This window comes from Mauremys reevesii, linkage group 16 (genome assembly GCF_016161935.1).
Source record: "Mauremys reevesii isolate NIE-2019 linkage group 16, ASM1616193v1, whole genome shotgun sequence".
NCBI lineage: Eukaryota > Metazoa > Chordata > Testudines > Geoemydidae > Mauremys > Mauremys reevesii.
Genome location: NC_052638.1, coordinates 27602113 through 27628521, shown reverse-complemented (window position 1 = coordinate 27628521; position 26409 = coordinate 27602113). Strand labels below are relative to the sequence as shown.

General features: G+C 42.6%; 1 protein-coding gene and 1 long non-coding RNA gene across 4 annotated transcripts in view; one reads left to right on the top strand and one right to left on the bottom strand.

Annotated features, from left to right (window-relative positions):
- The window catches only part of LOC120384291, a 116026-nt gene extending 104695 nt beyond the window's left edge, over positions 1–11331 (bottom strand). For both annotated transcript variants that reach the window (XR_005588735.1, XR_005588734.1), the window contains exons 1-2: positions 10748–11331; positions 10562–10639 (exon numbers count right to left, since the gene is read on the bottom strand). This is a non-coding gene — a long non-coding RNA (uncharacterized LOC120384291). The remainder of the gene's footprint in view (positions 1–10561; positions 10640–10747) is intronic.
- Positions 1–26409, top strand: part of LOC120384288 (protein BEAN1-like) — a 98825-nt gene that overhangs the window by 19819 nt on the left and 52597 nt on the right. The window lies entirely within an intron of this gene.

Genomic DNA, 26409 nt, shown 5'->3' with positions numbered 1-26409 from the left:
GACAAATGACCAATGCTCTTTATTAAAGCTCAGAATTAGTGTGGTTTTTAGCCTAGAATATATACACAGCTTCTCATTAAGGATGGTGTGGTACAACCACAAATGTAAATCTGTTAGGGAGAAAAAAAATGTCAACCCTTGCAAAAGCCTCACATCATTGATATGGAGATAATAGGAAAAGTGCAGTTCCCTCAATTTACTATTTAAAACAGTTATGAGTTTAAGTTAGCATTAAAACAGTTGAATGCATGCCTTACTTGCAAGTCCCTGGACTAGGAGTGTATCATGCTTTTTAAAGATGTAGAGTAAAAAATGCAATTAAATCTGTCACATGAGACCTTTACTGGGTGTGCTGGCATTTTAGAAGACTATAAATATCAACATTTCTAATTGAGATTAAAAAGGACAGACAGTCCAGTTTTCAAGTGCTGGGTTAATAGAAATTTCTTTATACAAAATGATTGCAACAGCCTAGCACTATTTCTGTTAAATAGTATTAATGAAAGTTTCTGCAGAAGTTAGAGAACTAGAGACTGATTCAGTTTCAATGATGAAGATCTAGAGTAATATTGAGATCAATGAAGTTACTGTTATAACAGTTTAAATCAAAGTATGACAGGTTGAACCTCTTGGGAAGCCACCTGATGTGCTGAGATGCTACTGACTAACTGTTCTGCCAGCATGGGCCCCCTTTAACCTGTCTTGCTGAGCCAGGCTCTTAAAACCTCCTTTAACACACACAAGCAGGGCCACACCCACCTGCAGATCAGTTCTGGGAAGAACCAGCATAAGGGACTTGCTCCAGCACTCAGATGTCCACCTCCCTTGGAGTGCAGACCCAAAGATACATTATGAAATTTGCCTCCTTCCTCAGTTTGGAGAGGTGTGCACACTTCTCCCGCTCCCCCATTAGAAGTTACAGAAACTGGGTTTAACAAACAAATTTTATTAACTATAAAAAGGCAGATTTTAAGTGGTAAAAGAGGTATCAAACAGAACAAAGCAGATTAATAAGCAAATAAAATCAAACATGCAGACTCAGCTGGTTTCCCTAAAGAAATTGGTTACAAATAATATTTATCACCCTAGATATTGTTGCAGGCAGTTTGCAAAGCTTCTGTGGTTCAGAGTTCCAGTTATATTTTTTCAGACTAGATGTGTCTCAGTCTGGACTCCCCCTTGTCAGTTTTTCTTCTCGGGCAGACAGGCCATGGAGGAGGAGGAGGAGTAGTCCTGTTTGCCTTCCTCCCCACCCTTAAATAGGATTTAGGCAAGCAAGGAATCCTTTGTTTCCCAAACTTGATTCCCACCCCCACCCCCTCTCACAATGGAAAGTTACAAGAAGTCCCAGGTAATGTTTTAGTATCAGGTGACAAGACCACCTGACTCTGTAGGATTAGTGTCCATGAGTCAGTGGCAGTATGGCGTGTCCACAGGAAGGCCAAGCTTTTCACAGTCCATTGTCCTCACTGATGGGTCATCCACTCCATCTGGCTTTTCCATTGTTGTACCTGAAGTGTTATCAGTGAGCATCACCCAAAGTAACAGTTTAAATACTGATACATAGTCAATATTCCTAATTTCAGATACAGAAATGATACAGGTACAGAAATTGGATAATCACATTAAATAAATCATAACCTTTCCAATGATCTCACATGAGCCATCTCACAAAGTATCTCTCAGTTATGTCATTTATGTCAAGCATATTTTCCATAAAGAATATGGAATGACATGTCACAAACAGAACGTAATCTGGTCCTGCCTCTTCAGATGTAGAATCTTCAATAGTCTTTTGGCTTTACTAATATGCAAGATGAAGCAAGAACTAGCACTAGAAAAGTCTTATGGACATTCTCTGGGGTGGGGAGAGCAGATCCATGGCTATATGCTAGACAAATAAGGAGAGATTTCATGGTGAGGGTTTTGACCTTCTTCTAAGTTCCTTTTCCTGAAAGGACAAAGACTGCCTTAATGTCTTCCCTTCTGAGCTGGAGTTGGTCTGCAAGGGGTCCTCAGAGGCAGTATAATTGAAAGGGTAGGGGAAAAAAAAGAGGCTATTAAAAGCATAATTGATTATTACATCAAGGGGGTGCTGGGTTCAAATCTAGATAAACCCAAGTCCATAGAGAATAGGTCTCTGCCTTTATCTATTTTCTCAGACCATTGGTCAGCAATTCCATCACAAGTCTGTGCATTTAAGAATACACATTATTGATCTTCAGTGGATCCTATTAGTTACTCGTTCTGTAGTTTTGATGAGCTGACTGGATAGAAAGAACAGCTGTCCTTTTTCTACTCCCCACACAAAAGGTGGCTGTGGTCCAAGTTTTTGCCATGCAATATGGCGTTCCTTAAGAGAAATATCTAAGCAGATAATTTTGACAGTGAATTTCCTTTGTGATATAATTATCAAACCATGATGCGAGACTTCTGATGGACAGATTGAATTTCAGCCTTTACCAGCTTCACTGAGTCTATGCGATGTCACAAGTGAAGAGTTTCTGCATAAAGTGGACCAAATATGATATTGAACCTTGAAAGATTTTTCATCCCTCTAATTACAGAAAAAAATGGCAGTGATAGAAATGTAAATCAATTCCCATCTTTGCTTAAAATTCCTGTGTGATTTAGTTTTTATCATTGTTTTTGTGCTTCTGGGGTGCAATTCTCCCCTCTGCAGAGGGCCTGCACAAGGTTGGCAGAGCACTTAACCCCTAATAGGAGTTACTTTAGAGGGACTTCAGTGTACACAGCTCTGGTGTTAGCTCTCTGCACAAGGGCAAATATCACCTTATTTCAGAAGCCTAAATACTCAACCAAATTCTGCTCTAGTAACTCCTTTGGGTACAGCAGATCCAAACATTAACCTGTACACCTCCCCACAGTGTAAGAACATCAAGGTTTAAGAACATCCCTGCACTGCTGGGTCTCAGATTATGTTCAGTCTACTATAGCATGGTTGGGAGAGAGGAAGGTGGAAGAGAGAAACTTCTCTAGAGAAGTGTGGGAGAAAAGTTGGTCCAGAGGTTTGAGCATTTGTCTAGGACTTATCAGATCTGGATTCAAGTCTCTGCTCTTGAACAGACTTCGTATTTGACCTTGGTCAAGTCATTTAGCCTCTGTGCCTTATTACAAATGGGAGACTAGCACTTGCCTACCTCACAGGGGTGGTGTGAGGACAGACTAACTGATGGTTGCGAGGCTCCCAGATACTGTGTTAGAGGTAGGCACACAAGTACCTTAGTTGGAAGGCTTTGTTGGCCTCTTTTCATCGGCGAGAGATGGTAGGAATTGCAGCCTATGATGTAGATGGTTTGCAATGTCTCATGTGACCGAATAGGCTAATCCGAGATTTGCATGATCTTTGGCCGTTACTGCAAATGTATGCATCTTGGTTGGGAGCTGCTTGCTTCCTCCAGGCTCTTTTCTCTTCAAGCTGTAGGAGCCAGCTCCTGTGATGGGACTTTGATACCCTGATGGAGACAATGGCATCACTTGTTACGATCACTTGTCAAGATTTCCCATTGGTCAGAATCAATTCCAAATTCCTTCGGATCCTGCTTTCATGTGTCTTTATAGCGAAGCTTGGGAAGTCTTGTTCCTGTTCCCTCCAATAGCTCCCCATATAGCATGACCTTGGGTATCATCCATCTTCCAACCTACTCAAATGGCCCAGACAGCACAGTCATCTTTGCTTGAGCAGGGCTGTCAGTTGGTAAATTTGCCCTCTGAAGAACCTCTGTGTTGGTGACTTTATCCTGCCATTTGGTATTGAGTAGGCAACATAGGTGGAAACTGTTCAACCTTATCTCCTGATGAGCATAAGTTGTCCATGTTTCCCCACCATATATGAGTGCTGAGGACGCAAACTTTGTACACTAGCATTTTGGTCTTGATGGTCAGCTTTGAGTTGTTCCAGGTTTTTAGTTAGTCTGCTAAAGGTGGTGGCAGCCTTTCCAATGCAAACATTTCAGTCTTCATCCAGTGAGAGGTTGGTGGTCACTGTAGCACCTAATAGCTGAACTACTTCTAGCTGGTTTGCATTTAAGGATCTTGTGGAACCCCCTGTCCTAATACAACCGTTAGTTGGAAGGTCAAAACCGTTAGGTCATGTTAGAATTGAAAACCTGCTACTGCTATGACCATACAACCTGTACTGGTCAATGCCGAGTGCTGGGTGGTGGTTAACCCAAAAACCTCAGGAAGCACCAATGGCTTTGGGCTGATGAGTGCCTAATGAAGGAAGTGGAACACTTGATGGAGGAAATGCGATCAGAAGACAGATGAGCAAATTCACTCAGTGTTTTTGCCAACTACATCCATGCAGGACAGATTGGGTCCTTTAGCTGTTGCTGATAACCAATCTAGAAGTGGAGCCCTGAAAGGCAAGCAGATGGAAGATCATCTCTGCTCTGGCAACTCCTGCAGTGTAGCTGGTTCCAAATGTATTGACTCCTGTCCTTCCTTTGGTCCAAACCAGTTAAGTCAGAGGGGGATGCTGACACATTGGCTATTGCAGACATCACATGGAGAGGACACTCCATCCTTGCTGCCAGGGCCGACTCTAGACCCCAGCGCGCCAAGCGCGCGCTTGGGGCAGCATGCCGCCGAGAGGGTGGCAGGCGGCTCCGGTAGACCTCCTGCAGGCGTGCCTGTGGAGGGTCCGGTCATCCGGCGGTTCCGGTGGACCTGCCGCAGGCATGCCTGCGGAGGGTCCGCTGGTCCCGCGGCTCTGCAGGAGGTCCACCAGAGCCGTGGGACTGGCAACCGCCAGAGCGCCCCCCGCGGCATGCCGCCCTGCTTGGGGCGGCACAATTGCTAGAGCTGCCCCTGCTTGCTGCAGTTGGAAGGCTGGACAAGTGTGTTGAGGAATGTACAGCTAGTGGATCTGTGACTACATGCATACACCAGACAATTATTTCAAACCTCTTGGAGAGAGCAGAGGGGAACAGATGCCAGAAAGGTTGCTCTGGCCATAATGGAATGTTCAGTTCTCTGCCCTGTAACAAGCACATTAAAGAAAGAGCTGTCCGTGTTGGAATCCATTTCCAAAGGAAGGAAGAATTAAATGTGTTGTACATGGCTGGAACAAGACAGCAGAAGTCAGTTTTCTTGTGACTAACACTCAGATGATTCAGCTAATGCTGGCCCTGGCAACCCCATTAAAATGGGGTCACAACCCACCATTTGAGAATCACTAAATTACCACTACAAACTGAAGGGGAAGAGGAGTGGTTCCTCTGCCCCAAGAGAAATCACAATTCCCCCCCCCCCCCAAGATATTGCTAAGTCATCCCCTACCAAATAGGTCTTACCACAAAGGCTCCTAAAAATACTTCATAGGAGCACCTCTCTTTTGCCTTTGGAATGGACCAGATTATCCCAAATGGCAGGTATCTTTAAAACAAACCGTTCACAGACAGCATAAATACAAAGCTTTTATACAAATAAAGGCACCTCACTTCAAATTATACAAGTTTAACAGTTTGTTAAATTCAGTATTCTTAGTGCAACTTCCAGGAACAAAGCATAAACATTTCCAACTAATAAACTTAATACAAGTTTGTTTGCCCAGTACTTTCTCAAACCATAAACAAAGAAGGCAAAAGCATTTTTTTTTAAGTGGGGAAACAAATGGATAGATTCCCCAGCCCATTAGTTCTCTCTCCTGTCTGTGCAGTCACACCCTAGGGATGCTAAGATTTATCCCAGGCTAAAAAGAAATTATGGAGAGCCCTTTGTTAAAACACTGGCAGCACATCAATCCCTGAAGCAGACCAGTGAAAGAGTGGATGGGAACACAAAACACCTCCTGCCCAGAGTGTCATTAGTGTCAAACCTAATATTCTCAATTCAGTCAGTGACTGAAAAAGGGGAGGGAGGAGAGAAAACGTTTTTATTTTTATAAAACCAGATATAGTGGTGTCCATCGGAGCTGGTACCTTTACCAATAGTTACTACAATGTGTTGATACCTGAGGAACCCATTTAGAATAGGAAAAGCTATGGTACTTCAAATATGCAAATAGCGAAAGCCTCAAAAATGGAAGGGCAAGGAAAAAATGGGAAGAGCTAAGGAAGAGTTTAAGTTAAATACCAGGGGAAGTTCCTAATTGCTGTAAGAGAAATTGGGCAGAGGAAGAGATTCCAAAGGGAGGTTGATGTGGCACCGTTACTACATGTATCTAACACCACATTAGACGATATTTTAGCAGGAATTCCATATTAAGCAGTCACACTAGATAGCACAAATGGCCTTTTTGACCCTGATATTCCTGGGTCAAATCATGTGTTCTCAGCACGTACAACTTCTGTTTGCATCAGTGTGAAGTGTGGCTGCTCAATACCTCAAGATTTGGCCCTATATGCTGTTCCTTTCCCCCCACCCCATAAGAATATGAATGAAATTATTATATTATATATGCGCAAAGCACCCAAATTCTTGTTTGTATGCCCCTGCTTTTTTATCAAGGCCACAATGTCTGGTTTAATATCATTTTGTATTCACAGTAGCGAGCAGCTGTTCTATTGCCTGAGGACATGGAACCAACCCCAATTACCTGGATTGGGGAAATGAGGAGGGTGGCCACTAACAAATGTTTAAATAAAAAAGTTCTATTTCGGCTTCCGTTTCTAGCCAGAAGGGCAAGTGTGTCATTCTCAATCCAGCTTGCTAATGTAAAAGAATATCAATCAGCTGTAGGTAGAGGATTCAGAGTAGGGGGACAGACACTTCGAGAGAAGCGAAGTAACAAAATAAGTTCAGCATCAAAAATAACCCTTTATGAACAGGAGGCACAAGGATGAATGACCAGTGGTGCTGAGAAAATAGCTGCAAGCAGAGCTGGTGGTATAGGGAAAAATAATAGGATGTGTTTGTCACATATGGGATGTGTTTGATCTCTCCAGCCTTAGCTGCAAATCCATTTGTATCACTACTGGGCAGCCAAATACAAGGCTTTTTGAATTAGGAAAAAAGCCATATTGATCATTCTGTAATAACAGATGACAGTTGTATGGCACCTTACCAGGAGGCCATACTGTAAATGCATTTTAAAAACCACCACTATCCATATTCAAAAGCAACATGCCCACTTTTGGGCTGGGATTTTAATAAAAAGAAAAATCTCTTCTCCATGGACATTGAGAATCACCGCTCCTTGAGTCAGATGGGGCTTACTATCACCTCCCACACTTCCCTGCACTGTAAAAGGGCAGACCAGGCACTGGCTTCCCAGTTTTGTTGTCATGACAAAACTATGATTAGTACTTGCCACCCCTACATTTTATTAAGACACAATTTTGCAAAAAGCTGTTATCTATAGAAAATGGTGAGGCCCTGACCTACTACAGAGCCAAAATGAACGTATGTGTAGTGAGTACTTTTGCTATTAAGTCAGTTACCTCCCCTTGACTTTTAACTCGTGTTTTACTGCTGTCTGTTTTTGCCAGTGCTCAACGGGTCTCAACAGGTGGGTCACTTTACAATTAAAAATAGGTCTTCCAGTCTATCAGGGAAAGAAGAAGATTAATTTATTTCTTCTTTCCCTACACAACTTTGGGAGAAAGAACCAGAGCAAAAAATAAGCCAATCTTCTACCACCATCTGCAGAGCCAATACTGAGACAGTACTCATACTCTACATCCCCACTCAGTTGGTTAGGCTTCTGCTCTACCTTTATAAAGTTTCCTTGTGCCTTGATAAGTTGTTAACTTGGTGCAGTTGAAACTCTTCCTGCTCTCAGTCATTAGTCTTTGGCAACCAGCATCTAGTTCCCAATGCATGTATGTAGGCATCACTACCCAGATCCCCTCTTAAGCTACCCAAATGCCCTGTCACATGTAGCTAGCATTAACAGTCATGAAAAGGATAAATGCCCTTTACCAAGAGACTAAAGGTCACACTGTACCCTCAATCTTTTGTGCAAGACACCCCAGGACATGACTAAGAAGGGCAGAATATAAATTTATGCTTTGGTTGAAATGCTTGTGAGAGACAGGCAGAAGGAAGAGAGTGATGTAATAATGAAAGTACAGAGGAGTCATTGGTCTGAGATAGCATATGCTGAGGCTCAGGGCCCAATCCTGAAAGGGGATGAGGATCCTCAGCTTCCATGGAAGCTTCTGGCTGAGGAAGGCATTGAGCCTCAACTTGGAGGATCACATCCCAAAGATCTTACTCAGACAAAAAACTCACTAAGATGAGTGGAAGCTTTGCTTGAATAAGGATTGAACCAAGAATTTAGGATTTGGCCAGGGGAGAGCTGAGAGGTTAAAAGCTATTGCCTTTGGTTTGCTTTTACTAAATAAGTTTATTTCATTTCAGTTTGATTCAGTGGATTGGTTTCAATTTTAATGTTTCACTGAGCTGTGATTACCATGAAAAATGAGTTTAAAACTGCAGTTGCATGGTCCCTAATAGTATTACAGCTTGCTCCTCTAAAAGTCTGAGATATAATATTTCATAAAAGTTGTGAAGGAGATTAGAGGAGAGGGAAGGCATGGGTGACAGTATGGGCACACTCTTACTGTTTAGATAGAAAGTGACATGGGGCCTGATTCTCCACCCTGTTATACTTGTTTTACCTTGGTGTAACACCATTTAAATCAGTGGAGTCATACAGATGTAACAGTGGAGAATCAGGCCATAGTATTTAGAAGGTGCCCATCACTCATGCATTTCAGTAGGGAACGTACCAGCTGCTTGGCCAGGATTCTCTCTTGTTGTATACATGAAAGTGAATGTCAGAGCTGCAGTGTCTCTCTGTATTGTGTATCCTTTAGGGGCAGAACTGAGCCCAGATTTCAGTAGACCCCTTTTGAATAATGACATACAGATTATAGTAGCCCACATAGCACCATGTTCTTTGAGGGGTTATGGAAGGGTTAGGCAGCCGGGATGGCTAAGGTAACTTGCCAGTAATAGATGCTGGGCTTTTTTAGCCTGGAAGGGAATCAGGAAATTTGTCAATGGGAAACTTGGAGGGTTTCCACAATAGGTGGGGAAGGATCTGGGAAATTATCAGTAGTGGGATGGAGAAAGGTCGAGTCCCCAAATTCATCTTTCAAGGTGTCTATCTAGAGTCAGAGCAGATTTACAGGCAGGGGATTGTATAGATTTATTCCAGGAGATTTATTCCAGCATATAGCTCCATTCTGCAGGATTGAGGGGGCTCAAACTGTTCTCAGTGGATACCCAGACATCTTTAAAGACTTGCTGTGGCAGGAGGCCCATGCTTACTCTTACCAGGAACCACAGTTTAAGGTGAATTCTTTGTGACATTTTCTTTTTGTTCTGTGCTCATACAGCACCTTGCATAATGGGTTCCTGGTTCATGACAGGGACTCCTAAGTGCTACCACAGTACTCCTAATACTGGCCTGTGCATTAAATGTGAATCCTGTAGTCTGAGTACTGTGTATTGCATGGATCACAGTAGTGTGGGGGGGGGTGGAGAAGGGGAGAAATATAAGTAGTTACATGTGTGCATTCACAGGAGTGCCTTATATTACAGTGAACTGTATCAGTGAATATATCATCAGATATATTCAGGGAGCAGAACAATCCCACCCATTCTATAGGAAGTTTGTTTTAATAAATAATGAGACACACACTTCCTTCCATCTTGCAGGGTCAGAAATCCTTGCAGCTCAACTGGACTTCACAATATAACAGTTCTCTCTCCTTTAAGAGAGGTAACAGATCTCCTTCCCTAACATACTATGGAGTAGTGTAGTTTTAGCATTAAGTACAGGTTTTAATTTAATCTTTACAACTACCATGAAATTTGGCCTGTTGGGACAGAATGTGAATTATTTAAGTACGTTCTACTATGAATATACTTTCTCTAGCTTCCTGTATCAATCAATCTGAATCTCTATGAACAAGTAAGCTCTGTCTCTTTTTTGACTTTTACTCTATGGCAATTTTCTGCTGTTAAATCCTCACACACTACAAGTAGAACCACTGCTAAGTCTGAACAAAAGCCTTTGTATTCCATGTACTCAAGAGAAACTGCCCTGAAAACCAATGCATGGATTTGTTCCAGTTGAGAAAATAAGCTAATATTTCCCTTGCTGTTAAAGGAAATCAGATGTATAATCTTTGTTCAAGAGTTAACCATAAATTCCTTTGAAAATAACACCATTTAGCAAAACAATGCTGACTTGTAACAGTTTAAACCTATGTGTTTTTCCCATTCTTCTCTTTGGGACCCTTTTAAGATAGAAACTGTAATTATGCTTACATTTTAACTGTTTTACCCTGTTTAACAACTCCCTCAATGTCATTGTTAGTGTTGAATTCAACAACAGGAGTTTAAGTCTCTCTGTAGGCTTAAGTGCTCTCCTGAACTGAGGCCTAAGTACCTTGTCTAAAGTCCCAGGAAATGAGTGGCTTCATACAGATGAGAAACTCCTGACTCCTAGCCCTGTGCTTTCACCGTACTCTTCAGTGAACCTTGCAAGCCACTGACAGCTCCTGGGATCACAACTTTTTTGGCACAACATACAGCTCTACACAATAGTATTTTCAAGTTTGGGCACATTTTGTTGTCTTACCTTGCAATTACAAACAAAGTAGGGATGACCTTGAAGTTTCTTACATCTAGCCTCTTGGAAGTTGCATACAGCATAGCCCTAGGAAACACAAAACACAAGGTATTTGGAGACAAGATGAAAAATGACTAGGAGAACAAATTTAAAAATACAAAGGGGCTAGGGGACTGTGACAGGGTTGGGACTCACCACCATGGTTAAAATGGTTACTTCCAGGAATTAGCTCAGTCCATGGTGGGGCACCCACTGCTGGTAGTGTCCCATCCATCCTCTGCTCCTTTGTTGTTGTCTGGACCCACATTGCTTCCCACTCAGCAGCATCCTCTTCAGGACACTGCCCTCCAGCAGTGCCCACTGCTCCAATCTCACCCCCTTCCAGGGGTCTAGTGTTATCAGCAGTCCTTCTCTGTGCCCCAGCCACTGTGGTCAACCACACCCCAAAGTCTAACCCCTAGTGTCAGAGGTCTAGTGCAGTCCACTATCACCACATCCACTGGCTGGGTGTTCATGCAAAGGGGAAGGCAGGGGACCCAGGCCCATCCTCTACACTGGGTCCCAACCCAGGGACCCTTTGGTGGCAGCCTTCCTACCCTCCTTCTCTTCCCTTGTACACTTCTGTCCCTGGGCCACTTCCCCTTCAGCCTCTTTGCACCAGCTAGGCCCTTCCCTCAGGGCCTGCAGCCTGGCAGGTACCAGACTGGAGTTCCCTTCTGCTCCCACAAGCCTGCCCTAGGTGCTGGTCTCCTGGCTCAGAAGACCAACCTTCCCCCTCTAAAAGTCTGGGAGAGACTACCTGCTGCTATTCTGGGCAGCCTTTATATATGACCCAGCTGAGCTCTGATTGGCTGTCTCCAATCACAGCCCTGACTGGCTCTCAGTAAGCCCTTTCCTGATTGGCTACTGGCCTGAGCAGCCTCTCTGGCCTACTCTAGCCCCCTCTCACATGGGGGTGGGGCAGCTGCCCCACCACAGGGACACAAAGGTTTCCTTAAAAACCTGCATTCATATTTGCCTTAGGTCACGACTGAAATTTTTTATGTGGTTTCAGTTGAGTCCCATGTGGAAGAGTTCTGGTAACGTAGTGATATGGACACAGAGAAATGTTCAGAACTGCTAGTCTCTGCTCCAGAGAGAAGGCAGTAGTTAAAAAGAAGGGTAGGATAAGATATGGACCACCTTGAAAAAAAACTGTGTGTGAGACTAGCCAATGCTAGCACTGGTCATGATCATGAGCAATAGCAATTCACCAGAACTAGTAAATACAGATTATAATTGAAAAAAATGAATCTATCTCGAAGGGAAGCAAAAATCCTGGATCAAACATTCCCTCCCTGTTCTGCTGCTTGCAGAATGGAGGGGAAGGGGACAAAGGTGCACATGTACTGAGTGGCATGGGTAAGCAGTGTAAATAAACTAGACATCCAGAAGCTCTCATTGTTCAACTGACTGTTGGGCACTTTTAAAAATCTGACCACTTCATTTAAGCACCTAAATAGGAACTGAGCTCTTTTGAAAATCTGGGTGCAGAAGACGTCTGAAAATCTAGCCTTTTGCATTTACTGTGAACAAACAGCCATTCTAAGGATTTTTTCACAAGGGAAAAATGTCAGAACTGTTTGTAGTAATCAGCTATGTTAGCAAGATTTTTATAAGTGTCACTAAAATGTTAATTATTGCACTGACTCAGGGCAGCAAGACTGCAAAAGGAGACAGAACTTTCTTATTTGCATTTAGCAGGGGAAGACAAGTGTTGTTCTCTCTTTTCCTCTTAGGCTGAAATTGTTGGCTCAGTGGCAGGAGCACTAGGATGCATTTCTGCTTCTTGGGACCAATGGGTTAGTGCCAACGGGATGAAATTTGCATCATGAGCTTGTTAGTGAGCTAGTTGTTTTGGATTAGTAGAGTTTACATTGCTCCAGGAAATTCTAATTCTGGATAGGAAGGGGTTTATGGATGGAAGTACGCAATTGGAGGTACTCAATGAAAAACAAAGGGTGGACTCATTACTTTAATAAAAGAAAGGGAGGTTAGTTGCTGAGCCCAATTCCCACAAGTAGATCCCTGCAACTCTGCAGCTGTCCGTAGACCATTTTTGCGGATCGCAGATCAGATGCGGATAAAAATTTTGTAATCACGCAGGGCTCTACACACAAGTTTTGGTTGGGCTCCAGACGTTTTCTCTCCAAACTAGCATTGCTGACAAGAGCATATGCAAAGTACTCATCTCTTTTTGCAAACACACTACAGAACTTGAAAGCTAAAGGGAAGGACATAAGGCTAATCTGGTGATGGAAATGAATAAATTAGAGAAGCAGGTTAAAACCCCTTAACCTCTGCAGTCTGGGAAAAGGAGATGTCATTGGGATAAAACCAAACTAAAAAAAAATCTAAGAAATGTTAGCTGGTGTTCACAGGTTTGGGGGAATAGAAACCACAGTAAGAAAAAAAATCAGAACAGATACTGTATTTCATGATAAACTAAAACTACTACAGAGTTTGTTGTGGAAGAAATAAAACACTAACATTAACAGTCCCTAATGAAAAACAATGAAAAGATCGGGTTGGGGGAAAGAATCCTTGTCTACATTATAAATGTGTTCTTTTCGGTTTTAATTCTGTTTTCCTTTTTTAATACAACCCATGTAATATTAATCAAAAATGTCTTAGCTTAAGGAAACAGATACAGTGTTGATAATTCAAAAGATCAGGAAATGTGCAGCAGAAAAATAAATGTATGCAGAAACAATAAATTGCAGCATAACATAAAGCAGAGCATCAGGCAGCAATGGTGCAGTGTAGCAGAATATCAATTGTGCAATTTTCTTTGGAATCACAAGACAAATAGATGATTGCAAGGAGTTCGGAGTTGTTTCTATCGGGTTTGTTGTTTTAGAAAAGTCATTTTTATTTGAAACAAAACGATAACTTCACCCCGACCTATCCGAATTCACTGGCTTGTTGGCTCACCAACTCAGTAGGCCAACAGAACCATTTGTTTTCAGGAGACTGCAGTGCAGTTAGCACATTGGTGGTCTTTTCAGCAACCACAAAATAAAGTACATGACTGACAGCATTTTGCCAGACTGGTTCTAACAGAGGTCAACATGGGATTCCATGATTGAACAAGCCAGAGTCACTGTCTGAGGTGCATGTGCATTCTGTTTATTTTCTGCTTGCAGGAGGGATTTTTGTTTTGTATTGATACTAGCATAATGGTTTGATGTTCAGAAAATCACTGTGTAATAACTGGTAGCACTAATACCATGCTCTCACACAGACGAGCCCACAGGGAGGGTACAGATAGGCCCATAGGCACGGACTTCCTCTCTATCCAACCTCCCCTCTGCCCCAGGGCTGCCCCCACTCCACCCCTTCCTCCAAGCCCCTGCTCCTGCCCCCCCTCTTCCTGCCCCTGCTCCATCCCCACCCCTTCCCCCAAGGACCCACTTCTGCCCTGCCTCTTCCCACCCCCCTTTCTTCCCCAGGCTTCACACCCACTTCACCCCTTCTCCCAAGCCCCCACCCCCGCCCCCACTCCACACCCCATCCCCTGAACACCTGATCCAGGCATGCAGGAAGCACTGGGAGGGAGGAGGCAAGTTTGGCTGCTGGTGGGTGCTAAGCACCCACTAATTTTTTTCCGTGGAGCACCCACAGAGTTGGCACCTATGGTTAGGCCTTGAACTCTAAGTTCCTGATGCATTATCTAGTCAAGGGTAGGGGGCAGGGTTGGCAGTATTGTGTAGGAGATGGGCTTTCAACCATAGGGATATCCCATGATTCATTGCAAAATCCAGGAAGGGACATGTTCTCCTGGTCTTTAGCTGTATGACTCCACTTCCCTTGAGACAGTCCTTATTCTGCAGCATGGGGTTTTGGCACCATGGAGCAGGGCGCCACAGAATTTTGCTCATGCCCGAGCCACACCCAGCCAGCTACATGCACCTCTAAACAGAGGAGCCACAAAGTTCATGTCAGGGCACATTCACCGAGAGGGGCTACTGTAGGATCAAAGATACGAGGGGGAGGGGAAGGGAATGCTGTTTTGATTCTGCTTTCTTCTCGTCTCATCCCATCTGTGTTTTGTCTTGGAGAAGCTTCAGTTTCTACACTGTTGAAGAAACAGAGAACAAAACAGAATATTTATTGAACAGCATCTTCTTCTACCACTTCACATTCACATGTCAGTCTTGGCTCAACATGCAGCTTGCAATGAGAAAGCCTTGCTCTGACAGAGCTGGCTGCATTAGAAATGGGAATTGCTCTTTATTAAAGGATGACAAGTTAAAGTTAAGATGAAGGCTGGGGTGAAGCAATCCAGCTTCCACTCCATCTTGATTTAGGAACACAGTACAGCAACTAGTTGTGATAATATATGCACATAAACATGTATTTGCAGGAGGCAGAGCACGGTTTGATGCATTTATGTTAAATTAGCTTGAATAGTATATAGTAATTAATAATAATAAGGGCCAAAAGACAGTAATTAAGGAGTAAACCTGAGTGTGAAAGAGTCATAGGGTATAAGATTGAGCCAGCAGAGGCATCCCTTGTAAATGCCATCAAAATTTTCACGTGAATATTCTGCCATTCAAGGTTCCTAGGCACTGAAATACTCTGCATATCCACAGCGCAGGCCTCCCTCATGGCCCCACATACTTCAAGGGCATGGTTGCAGTAGGTCACTGCCTCTAAGCATAAGAGAGTAGTTAATTCTCTCGACCCGGTCAGCCTTTGACAACTGTGCTGAGACACCCACTCAATACTGTGGTGTTCTTTGTGGTGTGGATGTTCTTTCCCTTGGGACCTGCTGTGAACTTCCCCATCTCTGTGGACTGGTGGAAGATTCTGTCTGCTTCCCATCCCAGCAGGAGAGCATAGAGACAGCAGCGCCAAGGCTCCCTTGAATGCAAGGGCTGCTCTTGTGCCAGACCTTTATGCAGGCCTAACAAGTGGAGGGGAAGGCTCATTGCACACCTGTACAAGGGGTAGGCCTACTCTGGCCCAAAGAGAGGGATGGGCTGTGGTGCAATTTACTAAATTTAAATGGGAAACAAACACAAACCACAAGTGAATATTCAACCATTTATCATTCATTAGCTCCTTCCTTCACCCACTAATTCATTTGCTCCCATAGTAATGTTCTGTGTCAGTGAGTATTCTTGAGTTAAAGAGACACTGCTCATTGACTCAAGAGCACCACTTAATAAACATTTAATTTCTATTCATGACACTAAATTTAGCAGGAATAGGAGCCGTTATAAATAACCTGGCTGTTTATAAATGTTGTGGGATGTTCATGAAAAATGAAAGCAGCAGAAACAAACAGAAAGAAATGTCACAAATGATTGTATATGGACAGCTGCCATGTTCCATTTATGCTGAGTAGAAATACGATGAGACAGTCATGTCACCATGTTAAGTGGGGAGGTGTGGGGACAGCCTACCCACCCCTCAGGAAGGAAGTGTGTTTGGAGCACTCCTGTTCTGAGAGATGCCCCTTCTTGCACTAAGACTCAGATGGTCTCAGTCACAATGTTATAGATTCATAGACTCTAGGACTGGAAGGGACCTCAAGAGGTCATCGAGTCCAGTCCCCTGCCCTCACGGCAGGACCAAATACTGTCTAGACCATCTCTGATAGACATTTATCTAACCTACTCTTAAATATCTCCAGAGATGGAGATTCCACAACCTCCTTAGGCAGTGTATTCCAATGTTTAACCACCCTGACAGGAACTTTTTCCTAATGTCCAACCTAAACCTCCCCTGCTGCAGTTTAAGCCCATTGCTTCTTGTTCTATCCTTAGAGGCTAAGATAAACAAATTTTCTCCCTCCTCTTTATGACACCCTTTTAGATACCTGAAAACTGCTATCATGTCCCCTCTCAGTCTTCTCTTTTCCAAACTAAACAAACCCAATTCTTTCAGCCTTCCTTCATAGGTCATGTTCTCTAGACCTTTAATCATTCTTGTTGCTCTTCTCTGGACCCTCTCCAATTTCTCCACATCTTTCTCAAAATGCGGTGCTCAGAACTGGACACAATACTCCAGCTGAGGCCTGACCAGTGCAGAGTAGAGCGGAAGAATGACTTCTCGTGTCTTGCTCACAACACACCTGTTAATGCATCCCAGAATCACGTTTGCTTTTTTTGCAACAGCATCACACTGTTGACTCATATTTAGCTGGTTATATACCAGAAAACACAGGATCTTCTGGTCATTCACTTCTGATTGGATCTGAACCTGTCTCTCCCTTGTCAGCATCTCCAAGAAAAGAGGTTCTGTAGTCAGAATCTGCTAGAATATGGTAAGTAATTCAGATTCCCAGAGTGCTTTGGAAGAGAAATTGGAATCTATCCCAGTTAAAGTTACTAATTCATAATAAAGTTTGTCTAGATGAAAACATATCAGGGCCTGATATATGCACAATCATGTGTATATTTTTTGGGATGTCTCTGCTACTGGAAAATATTAATCCTTTGTAGATCACCTAGACACCAAGCATCATCCAAAGTATTCATTTAGCTGTTGGTCTGGACAATGCCAGCTAAATCAACACATACACACCGGCCCCCTCCTAAGGCCATATTCAGCAGTCATGTGGATGGTGGTATAAGTCACATGTTGGTAAGTGGGCAAAAGTGAATGTGAGCATGCGTGTAAAAAGGTGGCAATTACACTAACGGGTCAGGAGGCAGGAAGGAAAAGCAACCAAGGTCTAAAATCAAACAGGACTAATATATGTCTTCCTGCTGCCTGAGTCAGGGTGAGATTAAAGAATCCGGGGACCTAGACACACATCAAATGGGGCCCTTTGGCACTGCCCTCCTCCTTGGCCCCGCTGTTCCCTTAGCTGGCAGTGACCGGGCCTCCTACACAAGCCTGTCACCCCTGGGTTGTGGTTCTTTTTTAGGCATAGAGAGTTTGTATTTAACAACTCTTTAAAAAAAAACAAAAAAAAACATTAAAAGGACCATAACACAGCCAGCGCCTCGTGCGGACTACAGCTCCTTGCCATCCAGAGCACCCTGGCTTCCGAAATGGAGCATGACTTTTGTTTGATCTCTGCAGCCCTGCCACATCATTACACAACAATGACAGCTGCTCCATACAGCCCCACCTAATTAAACTTAAACATCTGTCTTTGTGAAGGCTCTGGCTGAGCATGCTACAAGTCGCCACACTTGGTCTCCTCTTCACAGTAGTACTGCACCTTGTTCTGGAATTGGCATATTGTTGCACACCAAAATGTGTGGTGCTAGTTCTGGCAGCTTTGAAGAATTCTTTAATGGTCACCATCTCATACTGGAGAGTCTCCTTCTGTGCAGCTGGAGTCTGTCTGGTGGATGATCTCTAATCCCTCTGTTCCTTCTGAAACAACAGCAATACATTCAAGATGTTGTTCCTTTTCTTTCTGCTACCATCTGGCCCCCTTTATGAGATGGAGAAAATTTCTCTCTCTCCGAATTGGCTTCATGCCCTGCTGCTTCCAAATTTGATTTGTCTCCTTCAGGCTGAAATTCAGTAGTTCATTTTCAGTCTCTGTTTTGGACTCAGTGCAGCTGAATTTACTGGAATCTGGGCAGCCATTAGCCATACTCTGCCTAGCTAGCAGTGCTACAACCATCTCTCCCCATCTACCAGGGCTCTGATAATTGGTCCATAGAAACAACATCCATTTCCCCCATCAGTGAAGCCAAAACTGGATTTCTTCACTGCATTTTAGACCTGGTTGGAAACTTTCTGATGGAATATTCTTTCATGGGAAAATGCTGATTTGTCAAAATGAAACTTTTTTTTGAAACGTATTAATTTCAACAAAATTTTGTCTAAAAAGAAAAACTGAAATAAGTGTTCTGATAAGGTCGAAACGTTCCATTTCAGCTTTTTTGGAACAGGATGTTATGGTTTTCCATTTGAAGCCACTTTTGTGTTATAATAAAAGTGAGTAAAAAAAATCAAAATTGGAATGAAACATTTTGATTTTATTTAACAGCATGTTTTGATTGACTCAAAATGATTTTTTTCAGAATTATGTTTTATGGAAAATTTCAAATTTTTTTTGGTTGCGTTCCATTTCATATTGGGAAAAAAAATTGAATTCACAGATTTTCCCATGAAACAAAATCTTTGGGTTCCCACTCAACTCTACTGTGTTTACTGTTTTCTTTTGCCTGCATTGTCCTGAAAAATGGTTGCTCTTGAGGGAGACTCTGTCCAAATGCTGGCTGATCTATGTGCATATTCACATCCACACCTCCCACACAGCTGTCTGGGCTGTCTGTTGCAAGGTTCTGATGCCATTTCTTATGCTGCCTAATTTCCTCGTGTTTTTCCCCTCCATCTTTCATATTCCACCGCACAATAACCTCATGAATGGTTTCTTGACTCATTGCCTTATTTAAAGCCTGAACCTGAAATTTTGTCTGTTCCACTGCTTTGCAAGTTGTATGGCTTTTTCTGAAGTCAGCACACAATCTCTTAGCAAATGCTCACTTACCTTCCTGTCTCTTCAGACCACCACCAGTCTGTTGGTGAAACTTACGTTGGTCAGGGGTGTGTGTTTTTTTCCCACAACCCTGACCGACAAAAGTGGTAGTGTAGACAAAACCTTACACAACAACAATTGCTCCACACAGTCACTGGTCTTAAAGAAGTGCGGCCTTCTCCCTCCCCAGGCCATCTTTCCTTGTCTTGTGGTAGCTTGGAATCTGATGGCAGAGCCATGATGGGGTGGTGGCAGTGAAAGCTCCCCATGAAGACCTCCCTGCTAACATCACATTGGCAGCTCCCGGCAAGAACAACAGGTTTCGGCATTAACACCTCATTGGAATGAATAGGTGGCTTACCCGTCCCAGAGCTTTTGTTTCAGGCTGTCTGCAGATGACTCAGCATTCAGGGTTTTTTTTTTTTCCTAGGTTTCCTTCACAAGCATGCAGATTAGAATGTAATTTTTTTTTATAATGAAAACTGAGATTCTGATGTCGTCATCATGAGATTTCAGGGCTGGGGCTCCAGGCACAGGCTGATAGGCTCTAGAGCAGGGGTCGGCAACCGGTGGCTCGCGGCTTGCCAGGGTAAGCACCCTGGCGGGCCGGCCCGGTTTGTTTATCTGCCGCGTCGGCAAGTTCGGCCGATCGCGGCTCCCACTGGCCGCGGTTCGCGGTCCCAGGCCAACGCGGGAGGCAGGAAGCCGTGGCCAGAACATCCCTCGGCTCGCGCCGCTTCCTGCCTCCCGCATTGGCCTGGGACCGCGAACCGCGGCCAGTGGGAGCCGCGATCGGCCGAACTTGCCGACGCGGCAGATAAACAAACCGGGCCGGCCCGCCAGGGTGCTTACCCTGGCAAGCCGCGAGCCACCGGTTGCCGACCCCTGCTCTAGGGTGACCAGACAGCAAATGTAAAAAATCGGGATGGGGTGGGGGGGTAATAGGAGCCTATATAAGAAAAAAGACCCAAAAAATCGGGACTGTCCTATAAAATTGGGACATCTGGTCACCCTAATAGGCTCTATGTCTTATTCCTTATTCAAAGCCTGGCTGTTTTTCCCACTGCAGTGCCTCTGGGTGTGTATATGATCCCATTTTACCCTAATTTACTGATGTGTAACTCAGGCTATGTCTACTCTACAGACTTTACAGCACTCCTGTGTAACCTCTCCTGCCAACATAGCACTGTCCACACCAGCACTTTTGCCAGTGAAACTTGTATGGGTTGGAGGTGGGGGGATTTTTTTCACACCCCTGACTGACAAAAGTTTTACTGACAAAAGTGGTAGTGTAGACAAAGTCTTGCATTCACATCACCTCTAAAATCTTAGCCTAGAGCAGAGGCAGTCACGGCACGGAGGAAAACAGCCACATTTACTTTCCATCATTACGGACACAACTGTACTATTTATGCACAAACCACAGTGAAGGGGAGGGGTTGGAGTTGACAGTCCTAGGAGTGTGTGGGGAAGCAGAATACCTCCCAGGGCTCCTGGGCCCACAGAGAACATCCTTTTTGTGGGATGCATTATGCTCTACCCTGTGGCTCGCACATAGGGGAAAGAGCCATGACCTGTCCTTTTGCCTGCCCCCCTTGGGCTGCCATGTACCCCAAGTGAGTAGGGAGAAAGTAGCCCTTGCATTCCCAGAGTAAATAGATTGCAATTCTGCCTGGTACTTATGCAGACTAGGCTAGGGGGATAGGAAGGTCCCTTCTCTCAAAACCACACACCTTTGTATAGCCCAAGTAAAATCTGGCCTTTAAGAATTAATCTTCAGGTCAGTTCCTAGCTTCCTTAGCTGGATGCTGAGGGTATATGTTCCCCACCCAGCTTAGCACTGCAGTTCTATCAGGGGTTGCCTTGCAAAAGGCAAGGCAGTTCATTAAAAAAAGAATACTCTTTGGAGCAACACTTAGGACTTTCTTTGTATGTTCTTAGAATGATAATGAACAGCTGGAAAAACAAATAAAATGCTGAGCCAGATTAAAGCAGAAGGACTGTCTGCCCTTTATTAAGAACTCCCACCATCAGTCTCCTAGCTATACTGCAGTTTTACTGCCAAGAAGAACAACAAAATACAACATGGTAGGAAAATTAGAAATAATATTACCTCAAATACTGTAAACATCTATTGAAATTTAATCTTGATGCATTTATGACAGGGCTTTTAAATAAGCTTGCAACTGTTTCTGTCACTATGAAAATAAAGCTGCATGGGAAAATACAAACGTAATAAAAATGGAGAAGTCTCAAACTTTTATCTAGTCTCTACTTGGGTTAGACAATCTATTATAAACAAAACAGATATTTATTACACAACTCAAACTCCTGAGAGTTTTCTTTGCTTACCAAATGTTGGCACCCTTGGGAATTATACTCTTTGGTTCAGAGACATTAATAAGCAGTTTGTTGCATGCCTGAATCATTTCTGTAATGCTGCTTTTGTATGAAGTGTAATATTATTGATCTACATCATGATTGCACTAAGATGATAAAATCTGAAAGCTACTGAAGATGCAGATTTGCCACTCCTCACACACACACACTTTTGAATATTATATTTAATGAGCATTTTCATTAAAAGACAAAGTGAAAAATAAGATGATGGTAGTGGTCACTTACAACATAACACCTGCGCCACCCCCCCCCCCAAACACACAGACCTTAGTATTTCAAATAATGTTTCCCCATTCTGAAAAATAAGAAAAGCTATTTAATGGCCTACTCCTTCCACCTTTACTCATATTGAGTAGCACCTTTCTTCAACAGGCCCAATGAAATCATAATTCAGAGCATGTATGGGGATCAGACTCTTACCCATAAGCATTAAAGCCTGATTCTTATACCAATTTTACATTGTTGTATATCCGTTTACTTCACGGAGGGTGGTCTTGATGCAAGTACATGAAATGAGACTCAGGCCCTAAGTCAGAAAACGTATGAGAGATGTAAATATTACAGAGAAGGTAACAGTACATGAGGCAACATAAGAGAGGAAAAAAGAACAAATTGTTTAGGTTTCAATAATTATCATAAGAATTTGAAGTCACCCTCAATTTCTCTATAGTTAAAAAGAGTATAATTCACTATAGTGTAGTGTAGACTAAGAACCTCAAAATGGTAACTTCTGTCATGTATGATTCCCCCTCCTACAAAGCTGCTTGGAAAGCCAAAAGTGCTTAGCCCCCATTGATGTCAACAAGATTCCACTCCTTTTGATCTTTATAAATAGTTCACATTTCACTAAACCCAGTCATAAAATACATTTTAGAGAGAGTTAGATACCAAGAGGCCTGAAGCACTATTCATTATATCATGAATTTGCCTCCACAGAGGCTAAAATCCCAGACATGACTATGTCTGGTAGGACAATTGAATCATTCATGCCTCCAACTCCCATCACTAGGTTTCAGCCTCTGTGGCAGTAACATCCAACCCAAATTATATTACATCGTCTGGGGAGAGCTGATATCCTTGCCTGGCAAGGCTGCTAGAGTCAGTGGACAGTGATCCCTGCCATGTGACATGGATATTTTGTAACCCTGACCCATGTCAGGTGATACAGTTATTACATGGACAGTGTCTCCGTGGCTGATTGACTGCTAAGGAGACAGTGAAGTCAACAAACACCCCATTCTACCAATTCCAACCTGTAGAAAAACACACAGGCTTGCAGATTAGAGATTGCGCTTTATTTCCTGACCCTCATCACTTGACATGGTGTTATAGAAGTATTATTATTATAGAAGAGGAGAGAATATTTTTCAAAGCCAGCATCTATTGAATTTCTTTTGCATACACTACATTTTTAGAACCAATGAAATAACAAGCTTAGATATTAAATCTTCATTATTGGTAACTGAAATTCCACAGTTCTATGAATTTTTTATTTACTCATCATACTTTACATGTGGCATCAATACTCAATAACCATATAGGGAAAACGTGTTAACAGCACAGAGAACTCCAGTCACTCTCCATTTGTTTTTCTGAATTCATTCTATCCCACTGACATTTATAAGCTAGCAACCATCCTTTGAGAAAGCCCCAAACAGCCAAGAATCTGATGCAAAGTTTAAATACAAACCCAATAATGTTTTCAATAACAAAGTCAATCTGTACATATAATAATTTAATTAAAAAAAAAAATCAGTAAAAATGCCCATCTAGATTCAAGGAGTACAAGCTAAGGGCCAGCTTCATCCCTACTGCAATTCTGCTGTCTTATTGGGGTTGCACCAGGGTTGAATCTGGGCTTAAATAACTCATATTTTGACAGAGAAAATAAAAACCTTCTTAATTTCTCTTCAGGCATAAGTGGCACACTGGCCTTTAATACATATGCTGCTCTTCTTTCTGTTCCCCTTATTTCTCCATGTGTTGTTTATTTTACCACGTTGCATAAAGACTGTTGCATTATATAAAAACTGTTTGTACTAAAGCTGGAGTAGTCTTCAGGGAGAGCCCAAAAGGATTTATTTAAGCAGAAAGGTTTTATAGTCTAACTATTGTAGGAATCACTAAAAGCTGTCACATTCCCCACAATGAACACAGGCTATCATATGGAAGCTTTTAAGGACGCTTTAGACAGGTCTCCTCTTAGTTTGGTCTTGCAAAAAAAAAAAAAAAAGTTTATTTAGCTCTTTTCAGTAACTAAGAGCTTTGAAGTACTCCAGTGTACACAGTCTTTTAACTGAAGCCTTTTCATTTTTAGGGCTACAAATATATCCTCAGGCTTCTATTTTATTTCTGTATCCCAGAGTTTTAAACTTTCTATTGCATCCAGGTATTATGCTGTGAGACTTAACTATTCCCCTATATCCCCCAATCTTCCTCATTCTTTGTATTCATTTGTATCCCCTGCAGTTTCAAAGGTCTGAACTGGATTCAGTCATGCAACTCCCATTAAAGTCAAGAAAAGTCAATGGAAGTCATGTGGCTAAACCCCGTGCACCTCTTTTAACTGGGGTATATGTCCTTTGTACTGTACATTCCTGTTTATAAATGTTTTTCTCCCTCACCTCAGTACCAAATATACCTATCTGTTCAATTGCGTAAGTCAATTGTCTGTGCATATTCCTGATCCATCCTATTACTCCTGATCCTGATCCAAGTTTGCTTTCTTCTAAGTTAGTGTTGTACAATAATAAATAAAATTAGATAACAATAAAACTAAATCCTAATCCTTGAGGCTTTTATGCCATCGTCATGCATAATTCAGTGTTTAGATTGCTAAATTGTCATTCCCCAACCTACTTCTTTATCCACTTTAGCAGCTCTTCCCCTAGATCTAACTTGAACCTTGCAGATTAGTCTTGTGTGCGGAACTGTTTCAATAGCTTTTTGAAGTCCAGGTAAATTATGTTCACATTTTAACACCCCTGTCAATTCTCTGTGTTCCAGAACTTCCATCTGGCTTGTTAGTTTAGCATGATGTTCATTTTGAGAGTCCAGGCTCTCTTTGGTCAGTTCTGTATACATGTTCCTTCATCGCGGCAGCTCTCAGTCTTGGAGCCACAGGCTCAAAATTGATCTGGGGAGTAGTGGGTAGGTTGGAGAGTTACAGCCAAAATTGTCTCATACCCAAACAATTGGAGACACGCAGGGAGAAAAATTGTTCTTTCCTCCTCCTGCAGCTGTCCAATCCTCACTGTTGTTTCTTGCTTCCTCCTCTCCTTTATTTTTTCCCCCATAGTAATATAGCTCCTGCCATATCCCAGTCCCGGCTCTGGTGTCATTAATCCAAACTAACTAGTCTGTTTATTTGGATAGTTACCATGTATGTATGTGTGAGAGAGACAGACCCTCCCTTATTCTTTTGTAATTGCATTTAACATTGGAGGTTTACTCTGTTTCTAATGACTATTTGTAGCTCTCAGATATAGGCCATCCATCTTTGCTACGTTCTGCATGGAGCTCTGGGATGGAGCCCTCTTGGCTCTGCTGCCTTAGCAATCATCAGAATGCAGCAAGGTCAATGATGTGATCATGCACCAACAAATAATTTGTGCTATACAAGCACTTAGACCAAAAATGTACCTTTTCTATACAGCCTGTTAGCCAAAGCTTGTATGTTATAGATTATTTGCTGGTCCTGTTAAAGCAGTCATATCATCTACTTTGATTCTCTTTTCTTAAGGATTAATATTACAAGTACTTTTGTGTATCAGTCATTAACCTTAGCTTCTTTATTAGAAATCATAGCTTAGGGTGCTATCAGCCCCTCTGTTTTTGTGGAGAGGAGATGCTGGGGAATAGAAAAGAGCAGTGTCATCTCTGCTGCAGCATCCTTTTGCCTCATAACCATGAAGAACCTGCTCTGTACAAGGACCACATGGAGAGTGGGAAGTTGTGCTGGGGGCAGGAGGAAGAGGGGCTGTTTGCAGTGTCCTCCACTCCAGGTACATTAGCCACTTGGATGTCCCCGAACAAGTTAATGCTACTCAGAGTGTATGTGTGAGTGAGCGCAGGTGTGGGGTGTCTGACAAGGCAAAGGAGAGCCAACTATGCCAGACTGGGGTTCCCATACCATCCCTTTCATGGCAACCTTAGTCCTCTCATGCTGTCTTCCATTCTCACCCCAGAAGGAAAGATCCAAGGGAAATGCCACAAACTCAAACTCACAGAAGTATGCTGAGCCCTGTGTCTCCATCTGCATATGTTTCTGCAAGAGGGTTCAATATGATTCCTAATTTGCTTGTAATTTAGTGTAATGATGAACCCTACGAGAACTACTGGTTTGGATAAACTAACCACAATACTAAATTGTTTTAAAATTTCAAGAAAACGTAGGTTTAACCACAAAGGAAGAGCATTTTTGCCTCCCTTTACTTGTTTCAATTACTAAAACAACATGTTACCATGAGAAATAGCTTGCCAAGATCCTAATACAGCAATTGGTTGAAAAATTAAAAGGTGAACAAATAGGGCCTCAATTTAAAAATAAAATGCTGTTGTTTACATAAGAAGATGAATGAAGTTGCTTACCTAATTTGCAGATGTTTGCATGGGCCAATCCAATGTATTAATACAAAAATGCCACTTTTTCATCTAACTAGGTATTTGTACACACACACAGTTAATCTGCGACTACAACATTGGTAATCATGTAAATAAATTAAGCATGTATCTGCACACACAGTTTTACGTGCACAATTGTATGCATACAGTTTTGAAAATCAATTCTGTAACACAACCTATTAGCATCCTTGCCATTTGGAATATTATGGCACTGTATCCTCTGCCTCTCTGCAATTTATGTTTGTAAATAATTGTGAAAAACTTAAAGATGAACAGATAATGAAAACACTGCACAATGGTAATTTGCTTGAACATTCAAGTATTGATTGCTCCTACC